This window comes from Leiobunum rupestre, chromosome 11 (assembly GCF_980474605.1).
Source record: "Leiobunum rupestre chromosome 11, qqLeiRupe1.1.hap1, whole genome shotgun sequence".
Classification (NCBI taxonomy): domain Eukaryota; kingdom Metazoa; phylum Arthropoda; class Arachnida; order Opiliones; family Sclerosomatidae; genus Leiobunum; species Leiobunum rupestre.
The window spans coordinates 10,461,778-10,475,269 of NC_143394.1; the positions used below are offsets into that span (position 1 = coordinate 10,461,778).

General features: G+C 39.8%; 1 protein-coding gene across 5 annotated transcripts in view; it reads right to left on the reverse strand.

The window, feature by feature from the left end:
- LOC149921303 (uncharacterized) overlaps positions 1-13,492 on the reverse strand; it is a 188,409-nt gene that overhangs the window by 32,891 nt on the left and 142,026 nt on the right. The gene's annotated exons all lie outside the window — the stretch shown is intronic.

Here is a 13,492-nt window from a genome sequence, read left to right on the forward strand (position 1 = left end):
GGATTTGAATCTGCCATTTTTTTGGAATGAAATTCAGTCCACCATTTCCGTAAGGATAGTTACATATTCACAAAACACAAAGGCTCCTTAAATGCCTTATAAACTACGTACGCATAGACGAAACACGAGTTCAACTTCTGAGTTTATATCTTTTTACTGGCAGAATTTTTCTTAAGTGTGATATGCTGGATCAAATAATTTTTTTTTATTGATTTTAAGGTGCAACGTCTGTAAGACTATTTCCGCCAAATGCTAAATTCTTAGGCATGTGGGTAAAATTGGGAAAATCGCCTATAACGGAGTGAGAAATTCGTATTTGAAATCAATTTACTTCCCCCACAATTAAAACACTTTCCCCCGAGGGGCAGTTCACTCCAATGATTAATAGGACACCCTCGTAGGATTAAATCACAATTAGATTGAAATTAAGTCTGTAGCTTTGGCTGTACAAAGATTAAAAAGATTAAATCATGATTATTAGGATAGCCTGTAACAAAATGATCTGCCAATCGTTCTTTCCTATGTTTACAATTTTTTACTAGATAATCTACATTCAAATTACGCACCAAACGAATATGGCGCTGTTGTATATCTCCCAGTTATCGATGTTCGAAAATATTTGGCCTCTGGTTTACATTTTGGTAAAGGCTTATCCAAAATTGAGAATCGTTTAACGTGAAAAAAATAACGTTTCCTTTTCAAAATGGTGGATTACCGCATCAAATTTAAAACGACTATTGCAAGCACTCCTTTCAGAATGACGTTGTTTCGAAATTTGAGACGAAAACGCGTTTCACGTCCAATTTATCAGCGACACAACATCAACTTAACTTGTCGGCATTTCCGCCAAAGAAGAGAATAAGGAGGATATTGCTAGAGGAAAATGTACTAGAACAAGAACATTCTGTGGTTTATTACAATACCCAGGTTGGCGAGGGGTCGATAGAACCCCAAACCCCTCGACGGAGTAGCGGCGAGGATCTAAGTCGAGCTTTCGGGATTGACTGCGAGCCGGGAGTTATTGAAATAAAATCGATTTCTTCCTTTCTCTGATAGATTCTCGAGAGCTTATTCGAAGGCCAAGGCCTGCTGAAAGGCCTAGATCTTTCCTGAATCCGGCAACTTCCTTTTGTCAGATTGTCGTAATAATATGGATATTGAATATGTAGAAGCAATGGACTCGAAAACCCTACTTCTTACATCTGTTTCCATCCGATTACGATGAAGGACTTTTCGAGTCTGCCCAGGGACTGTTTTTGTCCAGTACCCATTCTGATAACTCGCTATGTAAATATCTTTCTTACGTTATTTCTTGGAATAAAATTGGTTTTCTTCGCTTTGCATTTTGATGAGAATATTTCGTATATTCAAATATATTTTTTTTTCAAATTTTGGAATGATCTTTGTTAATACAATTCGATATGAAATATAATGTTTATCTGTCACAGTCAGACTTGGAATTCAAGTAATGACTAAATAACAAATGTAGTAAGATTTGAGAGTTATAAAGATTGGTTTAAATAATAATAATAATAATCAGCTAGGCTAACACCCAAGGCACTTTTAATACCCCTAAATACATTGGCCTGGTTGCAATGAGGAAGAGGGTGGTGGCAAGACCTTCATGACACGCGAGCCAACCGCTCTCTACACTTAATATTACCGTTAACTTCAACAAGTACTTATGGAAAGTGAAACTGAAAAACTCGTGGGAAAACCCCTTTAACCAGTCAGGATAAAATTTGCGAACTCAACGTGGAAGGAGTTGTTTAGTGTTTTAACCCAGTGCCACAAGATGTAATTGAATATCAATTAATTTTTCAAGTTTGACTGATAAACAAAATAAAAAAAACCTCATAGCTTATTGTAACGTGGGGCTTTTTGTCTATGTAACTTATTCTAAAAGTTTATCATTCGAACGTTTTGTCTACCACCAAAACCGTTAAAAAAATTAAATTGCCAATTATAAAGTTCCATATTGTACACTCTTAAAGCAAGTGTCGGCTCTAGGTGAAGTAGCTCTTTTTTCAACAGATGTCGCTAGCGTCGAAATCAAAACAAGATGCTGAAGCTACATTTTGACCCAAAAGGCGGGACAAAAAGTATGTTTCTCGTTGATTGGCTCGTTTGTAAATTGGTCAATAACTTCAATTATAGTAATTGTTTACAATATATTTTATATGGGATATATAATTTAGGTTAAAGTTCACTAAGTAGAGTAAAAGTGGTCTAAATATAATACTCTATAATGGCTCTCTGACGACGTTATTGTTTCGCCGTTTTGAATTTTAGCTTCCGTTCCCTTTAATAGATGGCTCCACGCTTTCCACGAAAGTCATTTTTTTCGAAGATTCGGATAGATTCATGGCCATCTCTAATAACAGGGGCCTTTTTCATAATACAGGTGGCAGTGATCGAGCCGACAGTTGCTTTAAAAATAAAGGCGTTATAAAGGTGTTTAAGGGTGTTATAATGGTTTAAAAGGGGTGTGAAAATGGTGTATAGCCTCTTGTTAAGGAATGAAAAAGTCTCCAAAGGGTGTTATAAAGGAGTGAGATAGGCTTAAACACCATTATTACACCTTTGTGGGAGTTACACTACACCCTTTAGGGCAAAAGTAAGGTGTTAAAAGAGCATATAATAAAGAGGTTTTATCTTACAAAACAGGTGTTTAGGGACACCTTTAAAAGCGCCCTTGTAAAGGATTACCTCTACACCCTATATTACGAATATTGAAACATGGTATTAAAAGCACCTTTTAGGAAGGTATAGTTACTCTTTTTATACTGTTAAAAACACCCTTTTGAAGATCGAAGTGACACCCATAAATGATTAAATTACACCATTTATGTTCTAATTAACACCTTTAAAGATCTGAATTAACACTTCTCGGGATCGAAATTAACACCGATTTGCCAAAGTGTTAATACGCCTTTTTAAGAGTTAAATCACACCTTTAATAGTGTAAATAAGCCCTTTTGTTACAGTAAAATCACACGTTTAAAAGTGTTAATACGCCTTTTAAGAGTTAAATAGCACCTTTTAAGGTGTTAATAAGCCCTTTTGTTAGAGTTAAATAACACCTTTAAAAGTGTTACTACGCCCTTTATAAGAGTTAAATAGCATCTTTTAAGGTGTTAATAGGCCCTTTTGTTAGAGTTTAATAACACCTTTAAAAGTGTTATTACGCCCTTTATAAGGGTTAAATAGCATCTTTTAAGGTGTTAATAGGCCCTTTTGTTAGAGTTTAATAACACCTTTAAAAGTGTCATTACGCCCTTTATAAGGAAGGGTTAAATAGCATCTTTTAAGGTGTTAATAGACCCTTTTGTTAGAGTTTCATAACACCTTTAAAAGTGTTATTACGCCCTTTATAAGAGTTAAATAGCATCTTTTAAGGTGTTAATAGGCCCTTTTGTTAGAGTTTAATAACACCTTTAAAAGTGTTATTACGCCCTTTATAAGGGTTAAATAGCATCTTTTAAGGTGTTAATAGGCACTTTTGTTAGAGTGTAATAACACCTTTAAAAGTGTTATTACGCCCTTTATAAGAGTTAAATAGCATCTTTTAAGGTGTTAATAGGCCCTTTTGTTAGAGTTTAATAACACCTTTAAAAGTGTTATTACGCCCTTTATAAGAGTTAAATAGCATCTTTTAAGGTGTTAATAGGCCCTTTTGTTAGAGTTTAATAACACCTTTAAAAGTGTTATTACGCCCTTTATAAGGGTTAAATAGCATCTTTTAAGGTGTTAATAGGCCCTTTTGTTAGAATTTAATAACACCTTTAAAAGTGTTATTACGCCCTTTATAAGAGTTAAATAGCATCTTTTAAGGTGTTAATAGGCCCTTTTGTTAGAGTTTAATAACACCTTTAAAAGTGTTATTACGCCCTTTATAAGGGTTAAATAGCATCTTTTAAGGTGTTAATAGGCCCTTTTGTTAGAGTGTAATAACACCTTTAAAAGTGTTATTACGCCCTTTATAAGGGTTAAATAGCATCTTTTAAGGTGTTAATAGGCCCTTTTGTTAGAGTTTAATAACACCTTTAAAAGTGTTATTACGCCCTTTATAAGGGTTAAATAGCATCTTTTAAGGTGATAATAGGCCCTTTTGTTAGAGTTTAATAACACCTTTAAAAGTGTCATTACGCCCTTTATAAGGAAGGGTTAAATAGCATCTTTTAAGGTGTTAATAGGCCCTTTTGTTAGAGTTTAATAACACCTTTAAAAGTGTTATTACGCCCTTTATAAGGGTTAAATAGCATCTTTTAAGGTGTTAATAGGCCCTTTTGTTAGAGTTTAATAACACCTTTAAAAGTGTCATTACGCCCTTTATAAGGAAGGGTTAAATAGCATCTTTTAAGGTGTTAATAGGCCCTTTGGTTAGAGTGTAAAAACACCTTTAAAAGTGTTATTACGCCCTTTATAAGAGTTAAATAGCATCTTTTAAGGTGTTAATAGGCCCTTTTGTTAGAGTTTAATAACACCTTTAAAAGTGTTATTACGCCCTTTATAAGGGTTAAATAGCATCTTTTAAGGTGTTAATAGGCCCTTTTGTTAGAGTGTAATAACACCTTTAAAAGTGTTATTACGCCCTTTATAAGGGTTAAATAGCATCTTTTAAGGTGTTAATAGGGCCCTTTGTTAGAGGTAAATAACACCTTTAAAAGTGTTAATACATCCTTTTTAAGAATTAAATCACACCTTTAAACGTGTTAATACGCCCATTTGTAGAGTTAAATCACACATTTAATACTACACATTTAAGCACATCGTTAACTAGAGATTTTTCATAATTCTTTATTAACTAAAACAGGGTATAATTGTTTACCATTTTACACGGTTAGGTGTAGTTAATCCCAATAAGGATTTTCCTAGAAAGATAACGTTTCTGTCAAAAATGGATTAAATGACAATCAAAAATCGAATAATTGCACAAATAACTATCTAGTCTTATAATGTGAATTTTCATTAACGCTTACCGTGCCAAAATGTTTAATTACGTGTTTAAAATAAAATAAATAAAATAAATTTTAATTTATATATATATATTTTGTAAATATTAGTGAATAATTATCTGTTTTTAAATGTTTAAAAACTGTCTCGATTACTTTGCCGTGCTGAAAACTTTAGCACTTTCTTCATTGAAAAACCACTTCTTCGAACTAGTTTAATTGAAACCATGTGAAATGAAAAAATATATATTAATTTAAAAATGAATATCAATTTGTATTCAACTACACTAGTGTTTTGTATTTTCAGTTTCTATTGGTAAAGTAGTATTTATTAGAAACACAATTCCTTTAACAATCTTTCAAGGGTGTTTTTCAAACCAACAAAAGGTGTTATTGAACACTTTAATATGGCACACTAAAACCATTACAATTGTTAGTGAGCTATTAGTTGCAATGTACTTTTTAAAAGGTCATTTAAGCCGATTTATAGGTTCATTTATTTATAAAAGGTGTGCTTTTACTCTGTAAGGGGCATATTTACACCTTTAAAACAGTGATTTTATTCCTTAAATGGGCATATTTAGAAAATCTAAAGGTGTGATTAAAGTCTTACCAGGTGCAACTTAGTTGTTTTAAAGTATGCATTTACACTGTAACTCTCACCAGGCGCAAATTACACCTTTAAGAGTGTAAATTTATTATTTAAAGGTGTTCTATAACTTTTTAAAAGGGTTTTGAACTCCTTCACGGGTTTGATTTTACCTTTTAATACGCGTATTGCCACCTTTGAAGTCATGATTTAATGCTTTAAGGTACAAAATTACTCTTTAAAGGTGTATATTCTGCGGCCAAAAGGTATACATTGTAATTGTATATTTTTAAAGGTGTAGTTACTGCCGTAAAAGGGTGCAATTGCATACATTTAAAGGTGTAGTTTCTTTTGCAAACAGGAGTATTTTCGTTTAAAAAGGTGTACTTGGTATCCCGAAAGGGAGTACATTAAGTATCTGGAAGGTGTCATATTTGTGGCGAAGAAAAAGGTGTTATGAAGCACCCGTTTTTTTAAGAGTGTATATATATATTTCAAATTGTTCATTAAAATTAATTAAAACTATTAATTACGATATATATATATATATCGTAATTAATAGTTTTAATTAAAGACTATATACTTTTTGGAAAAATGGACTGATAGAGCAATTTGATATACCTTGTCAATCTGAGAAATTTGATATACCTTGTCAATCTGAGAAATTTGAAAGACGTTTTATATCCGAGTCATTTAAAATTTCTTGTATATCTGGGCTATCTCAAACACCTTGTACGTCTGAACTAGCTTTAATGCAAGAAGTGAGTGTGGGATATGTAACTCAATACAAATCAGTAGATGGGTAGCAATATTAATTTCTAATAGTTTTACCAAGAATGTAATTATCTATCCTTAAAGCCCATTACGACAATGTCAAGACTATCTTTAGCGCTGTTTAACAGTAGGCTCGCATTGGTTCCCTTAAACTGACGTCTACGACTCGATAGTACCAAAGAGAAATCAGATTATGATGCCCACCTATATGTCATAATTATATTCTTCCCACGCGATTTACCCGATTTGCTTATTTTCCCCCAAATGTACACGCATTTACCCAAATTAACCGGAAATTACACAATGTACAATTTTTTTAATATAATTTATTTTTTTAATATTTTAAAATTTTTCTAAGTAGGTTTTAAGTAATCAAAACATTTTTGGTTGCCATGGCAAAACTAAAGCCCGTCGAAACTTTTCCTTTTGGGAAATTTCAAGTTACATTAAAGTCTACTTATACCCCCAATTTAAACAAAATCGGTGAATATCAAATCAGTTCATCCACCACCTTGTTAGTCCCTCAGTAGGAATTCAGTCATTCGTTAGTTATGTAAAAATATAAGTTAAAAATAAGTTTTAAATCATGTTGCTGATCGTGATATGAGGTAATTCTGGAGGGATTGACCTACGTCGGAGGTTTTCCGAAAAGGAGCTTTGAATCAGTCTTATTTCGGAGGCAAATGGCTTCTGAGTGGAAACTCTAATTGGATTCAGACGCTCGTTGAAACGGAGTATGGAGCCAAATGTAATTAGGGCTAATTAGCATTTCGCTTTGGCATTTAACGACGAGAAAAAAGCTCCAGTTTGTCAATAAGGGCATTAGCGTGTCCCTTTTCTCGGTAGAAATTTAAAAAATATTCAACTTAATTTAATTTAGAAAGTTTAGGCGTGAAAGTGACAGCTTTTATACGCTACCACTAATGTATGTCTTCACACGACACGCGTCAAACTCATCTTCAGAAACCCTCCAGGAAAAAGTGCGTGCAATTTAGTCTTTGACTCTTCGACGACATTTTAAAGTTTTGTATTTTCCATAAAGTACTCGTTTGAAATTTTGGTTTTCTCGATAAATGCTAATTTTCGTTTGTCAGTTTTTACATACCGCGCTATTCAGTGTAACGAGATATTGTCAATACGATTTGGCAACCTTGCAATGCGGGTACTTGGCGTTTTGCACAACGACGGAGCCAGACTCGAAATAAATGTTACCTGATAGCCCTAACAAAAGCAACGATATTTCGGCTTCACTCTGAAATATAATTCGATAGTTGTTAGATTAGAGTAGGGTTAAATATGTCATCTGATTCTAATATGGCGTAAAACTAATTAGAAGCTGGTAAGAATGTATTTTAATTAAGAAACTTTTCGAATTTAAAATTGAATTTTGAAGGAATATCGTAGTATGCAAACAAGAATGTATTTAATTATAATTAGAATGACTATATATGTGTACCTTTCAATTAAACTTCTCATTAAGTTGGTGAATTTAAATGTGCCTAAGATCCTTAGTGTATTTAACCAAAAATGCATTTATTTATACTAAAAGAGACTGACTGTGTTAAGACCTAGTCTTAAACTCCGACACAAGAAAGGGGGGAAGGAAAATCGTCCCCGGCGTGCGCTACAATCACGTCTGAAGACGGCAGTTTAAGAGAATCAATGAAAATATTTATAGGGAAAGGAGCTGATTGCTATAGCGTGAGGGAGAAGAAGCTGACTGCTAGAGCGTGAAAGAAAAGAAGCTGACTGCTAGAGCGTGAGGGGGAAGGAGATGACTGCTAGAGCGCGAGGGGGAAGGAGCTGACTGCTAGAGCGCGAGGGGGAAGAAGCTGATCGCTAAAGATTGAGGGGTAAGGAGCTGACTGCTAGAGCGCGAGGGGGAAGGAGCCGATTGCTAGAGCGCAAGGGGGGAAGGAGATGACTGCTAGAGCGTGAGAGGGAAGGAGCCGACTGCTAGAGCGCGAGGGGGGAAGGAGATGACTGCTAGAGCGTAAAGGGGAAGAATCTGACTACTAGAGCGTGAGGGGGAAGGAGATGACTGCTAGAGCGTAAAGGGGAAGAAGCTAAGTGCTAGAGCGTGAGGGGGAAATAGCTGACTGCTAGAGCGCGAGGGGGAAGAAGCCGACTGCTAGAGTGCGAGGGAGAAGAAGCTGACTGCTAGAGCGTGATAGGGAAGATTCTGACTACTAGAGCGTAAAGGGTAAGAATCTGACTACTAGAGCGTGAGGGGGAAGGAGATGACTGCTAGAGCGTTAAAGGGAAGAATCTGACTACTAGAGCGTGAGGGGGAAGAAGCTAAGTGCTAAAGCGTGAGGGGGAAATAACTGACTGCTAGAGCGTGAGGGGGAAGAAGCCGACTGCTAGAGTGCGAGGGAGAAGAAGCTGACTGCTTGAGCGTGATAGGGAAGAATCTGACTACTAGAGCGTAAAGGAGAAGAATCTGACTACTAGAGCGTGAGGGGGAAGGAGCTGACTGCTAGAGCGCGAGGGGGAAGAAGCCGACTGCTAGAGTGCGAGGGAGAAGAAGCTGACTGCTAGAGCGTGATAGGGAAGAATCTGACTACTAGAGCGTGAGGGGGAAGGAGATGACTGCTAGAGCGTAAAAGGGAAGAAGCTAAGTGCTAGAGCGTGAGGGTGAAATAGCTGACTGCTAGAGTGCGAGGGAGAAGAAGCTGACTGCTAGAGCGTGATAGGGAAGAATCTGACTACCAGAGCGTTAGGGGGAAGGAGATGACTGCTAGAACGTAAAGGGGAAGAAGCTAAGTGCTAGAGCGTGAGGGGGAAATAGCTCACTGCTAGAGCGCGAGGGGGAAGAAGCCGACTGCTAGAGTGCGAGGGAGAAGAATCTGACTGCTAGAGTGCGAGGGAGAAGAATCTGACTACTAGAGCGTCATAGGGAAGAATCTGACTACTAGAGCTTGAGGGGGAAGGAGATGACTGCTAGAGCGTAAAGGGGAAGAATCTGACTACTAGAGCTTGAGGGGGAAGGAGATGACTGCTAGAGCGTAAAGGGGAAGAATCTGACTACTAGAGCGTGAGGGGGAAGGAGATGACTGCTAGAGCGTAAAGGGGAAGAAGCTAAGGGCTAGAGCGTAAAGGGGAAGAAGCTAAGTGCTAGAGCGTGAGGGGGAAGGAGCTGACTGCTAGAGCGTGAGGGGGAAGAAGCTGACTGCTAGAGCGTGAGGGGGAAGGAGCTGACTGCTAGAGCGCGAGGGGGAAGAAGCTGACTGCTAGAGCGTGATAGGGAAGAATCTGACTACTAGAGCGTTAGGGGGAAGGAGATGACTGCTAGAGCGTAAAGGTGAAGAATCTGACTACTAGAGCGTTAGGGGGAAGGAGATGACTGCTAGAGCGTAAAGGGGAAGAATCTGACTACTAGAGCGTGAGGGGGAATTAGATGACTTTTAGAGCGTAAAAGGGAAGAAGCTAAGTGCTAGAGCGTGAGGGTGAAATAGCTGACTGCTAGAGCGCGAGAGAGAAGAAGCTGACTGCTTGAGCGTGAGGGGGAAGAATCTGACTACTAGAGCGTGATAGGGAAGAATCTGACTACTAGAGCTTGAGGGGGAAGGAGATGACTGCTAGAGCGTGAGGGGGAAGAATCTGACTACTAGAGCGTGAGGGGGAAGGAGATGACTGCTTGAGCGTAAAGGGGAAGAAGGTAAGTGCTAGAGCGTTAGGGGGAAGGAGCTGACTGCTAGAGCGTGAGGGGGAAGAAGCTGACTGCTAGAGCGTGAGGGGAAGGAGCTGACTGCTAGAGCGTGAGGGGGAAGAAGCTGACTGCTAGAGCGTGAGGGGAAGGAGCTGACTGCTAGAGCGTTAGGGGGAAGGAGATGACTGCTTGAGCGTAAAGGGGAAGAAGCTAAGTGCTAGAGCGTGAGGGGGAAGGAGCTGACTGCTAGAGCGTGAGGGGGAAGAAGCTGACTGCTAGAGCGTGAGGGGGAAGGAGCTGACTGCTAGAGCGCGAGGGGGAAGAAGCCGACTGCTAGAGTGCGAGGGAGAAGAAGCTGACTGCTAGAGCGTGATAGGGAAGAATCTGACTACTAGAGCGTTAGGGGGAAGGAGATGACTGCTAGAGCGTAAAGGTGAAGAATCTGACTACTAGAGCGTTAGGGGGAAGGAGATGACTGCTAGAGCGTAAAGGGGAAGAATCTGACTACTAGAGCGTGAGGGGGAATTAGATGACTTTTAGAGCGTAAAAGGGAAGAAGCTAAGTGCTAGAGCGTGAGGGTGAAATAGCTGACTGCTAGAGCGCGAGAGAGAAGAAGCTGACTGCTTGAGCGTGAGGGGGAAGAATCTGACTACTAGAGCGTGATAGGGAAGAATCTGACTACTAGAGCTTGAGGGGGAAGGAGATGACTGCTAGAGCGTGAGGGGGAAGAATCTGACTACTAGAGCGTGAGGGGGAAGGAGATGACTGCTTGAGCGTAAAGGGGAAGAAGGTAAGTGCTAGAGCGTTAGGGGGAAGGAGCTGACTGCTAGAGCGTGAGGGGGAAGAAGCTGACTGCTAGAGCGTGAGGGGAAGGAGCTGACTGCTAGAGCGTGAGGGGGAAGAAGCTGACTGCTAGAGCGTGAGGGGAAGGAGCTGACTGCTAGAGCGTGAGGGGAAAGAAGCTGACTGCTAGAGCGTAAAGGGGAAGAAGCTAAGTGCTAGAGCGTGAGGGGGAAGGAGCTGACTGCTAGAGCGTGAGGGGGAAGAAGCTGACTGCTAGAGCGTGAGGGGAAGAAGCTAAGTGCTAGAGCGTGAGGGGGAAGGAGCCGACTGCTAGAGCGTAAAGGGGAAGAAGCTAAGTGCTAGAGCGTGAGGGGGAAGGAGCCGACTGCTAGAGCATAAAGGGGAAGAAGCTAAGTGCTAGAGCGTGAAGGGGAACAAGCTAAGTGCTAGAGCGTGAGGGGGAAGGAGCCGACTGCTAGAGCGTAAAGGGGAAGAAGCTAAGTGCTAGAGCGTGAGGGGGAAGGAGCCGACTGCTAGAGCGTAAAGGGGAAGAAGCTAAGTGCTAGAGCGTGAGGGGGAAGGAGCCGACTGCTAGAGCGTAAAGGGGAAGAAGCTAAGTGCTAGAGCGTGAGGGGGAAGGAGCTGACTGCTAGAGCGTAAAGGGGAAGAAGCTAAGTGCTAGAGCGTGAGGGGGAAGGAGCTGACTACTAGAGCGTGAGGGGGAAGAAGCTGACTGCTAGAGCGTGAAGGGGAAGAAGCTAAGTGCTAGAGCGTGAAGGGGAAGAAGCTAAGTGCTAGAGCGTGAGGGGGAAGGAGCCGACTGCTAGAGCGTAAAGGGGAAGAAGCTAAGTGCTAGAGCGTGAGGGGGAAGGAGCTGACTGCTAGAGCGTGAGGGGGAAGGAGCTGACTGCTAGAGCGTGAGGGGGAAGGAGCTGACTGCTAGAGCGTGAGGGGGAAGAAGCTGACTGCTAGAACGTGAAGGGGAAGAAGCTAAGTGCTAGAGCGTGAGGGGGAAGGAGCCGACTGCGAGAGCCCTTTATTGAAAGCGACGTTCACGCTGTTTTCAAGGGATTGTAATTGTTGACAATTAAGCGTTACAATGCTGGGTTCAATCTTTTGACTTTTAAAAAAGGAAGAAAATTGTTTCATGAATGGCGGAAAATGCTCCGGAAATACGTTCTGTGCTTGTAGGAAGTATGTTCCTAAAATCGCTTAGAACAACACGGTTTCAGTCTAACTGCTGCCCTTTTTATTCGAATTATCGTACCTATTAGTTAAATTGTTTAAACTTATTCGTCATTACGTTTATTAATTTAGAACTTATTATTCGCATACAACCCAGTTTAATTGTAATTTAATTTAGTTTAATTAATTATATCCCCAAAATTCCGGTTATTTTTCAGTCGGTAACCGGTCGGGTTCGTAAGCTCTCCCACATGATTCGACCAAAGACAATAATTGTGCCAATATTTGATATACCGGTGCGCCTAGGATATCAGATCATCTTATATCACCGTTAGTCTCAACTCAGCCCGGACGGGTGACGAAAAAACCATGGCCAGCGAGATTCTCCTTCTGCTGGCGGAATACGAGTCGATGCTATTGCATCCCCAGCAGACACCCAACCTACTTAGCAAGGGAGTCAGAAGGTAAATTAGGAAGGTATCAAAAGGTGGGACGACGGACGCACCGAGACCCAGCCATTGAATTGGGAATAAAACTGCTAGAATTACAATTACGATTTCGGTTGCCATGGTTACGCGGGACCTGTTCTGATAAGACTGTACGAAATTCATCTTTATAATTAGGCGGTAGCGCTATCTATATTTTGTTAAGTTATACGGCTAAAAATAAATAATTATTACTTAACTCATCGTAACTTGAGTTAAAAAGGATCGTGTTGACAGAATAAAATTATTTTTAAACAACTTCAAAGGGTTTTTTGTTACGAGAAATCATACATTTCAATTTCGCATCACATTCGCGAAAAAATTCAATTTCAATATAGTTTCCACAGATGCCGCCACGATAGAACGATAAAGTTGATAAAGTCTCCTTATGGAACGAAATTGATCTAGCGCCAGCCAGATTTAGTTGTACCTCTATTTATTCCCAACTCAATGGACCCAGCGTGAGTTGCGCCTCCAAAAATTGGAAAACAACGAACGCCATCTCCATTTAGTTGAACCTCTATTTATTCCCAACTCAATGGACCCAGCGTGAGTTGCGCCTCCAAAAATTGGAAAACAACGAACGCCATCTACCGACTAGGGAAAACAACAAACGCCGACTAAAGAATGAAGTTTCGCGTATGTTTGAAGAAGGGAGAAGATCGTTTCTTAGCGTGCTCCCAATCGCCCTCACGCAATAGCAGTAAGCTCCTTCGCCCTAAACCCCTACAAATGAGCCCGGTTTCTTATAGGTTCTCTAATAAGCATACGCCTGACGTCATTGAAGTGCACGCCGGCGACAGGTTTCGTCCCCCTGGTGGGGAGACTAGACCATGATGCCTTAAATAAATAAAGCATAAATACATATATTGTTGGTTTTATCAGAAGTTTATAAGATAACTCTTAAGCGCGAAAGTTCATGTTTCAAGAGGGTAAATGTATACTTTGAATTGTATTATATACTCCTGGTCTTATCAACGATAAATGCGTACCCCTTTCTAGCCTTAGCCGAGGCTGATTTCCAAAATAATATTTTCGATTTCGAAAATAAAGTAGAAGCTTTTGGACG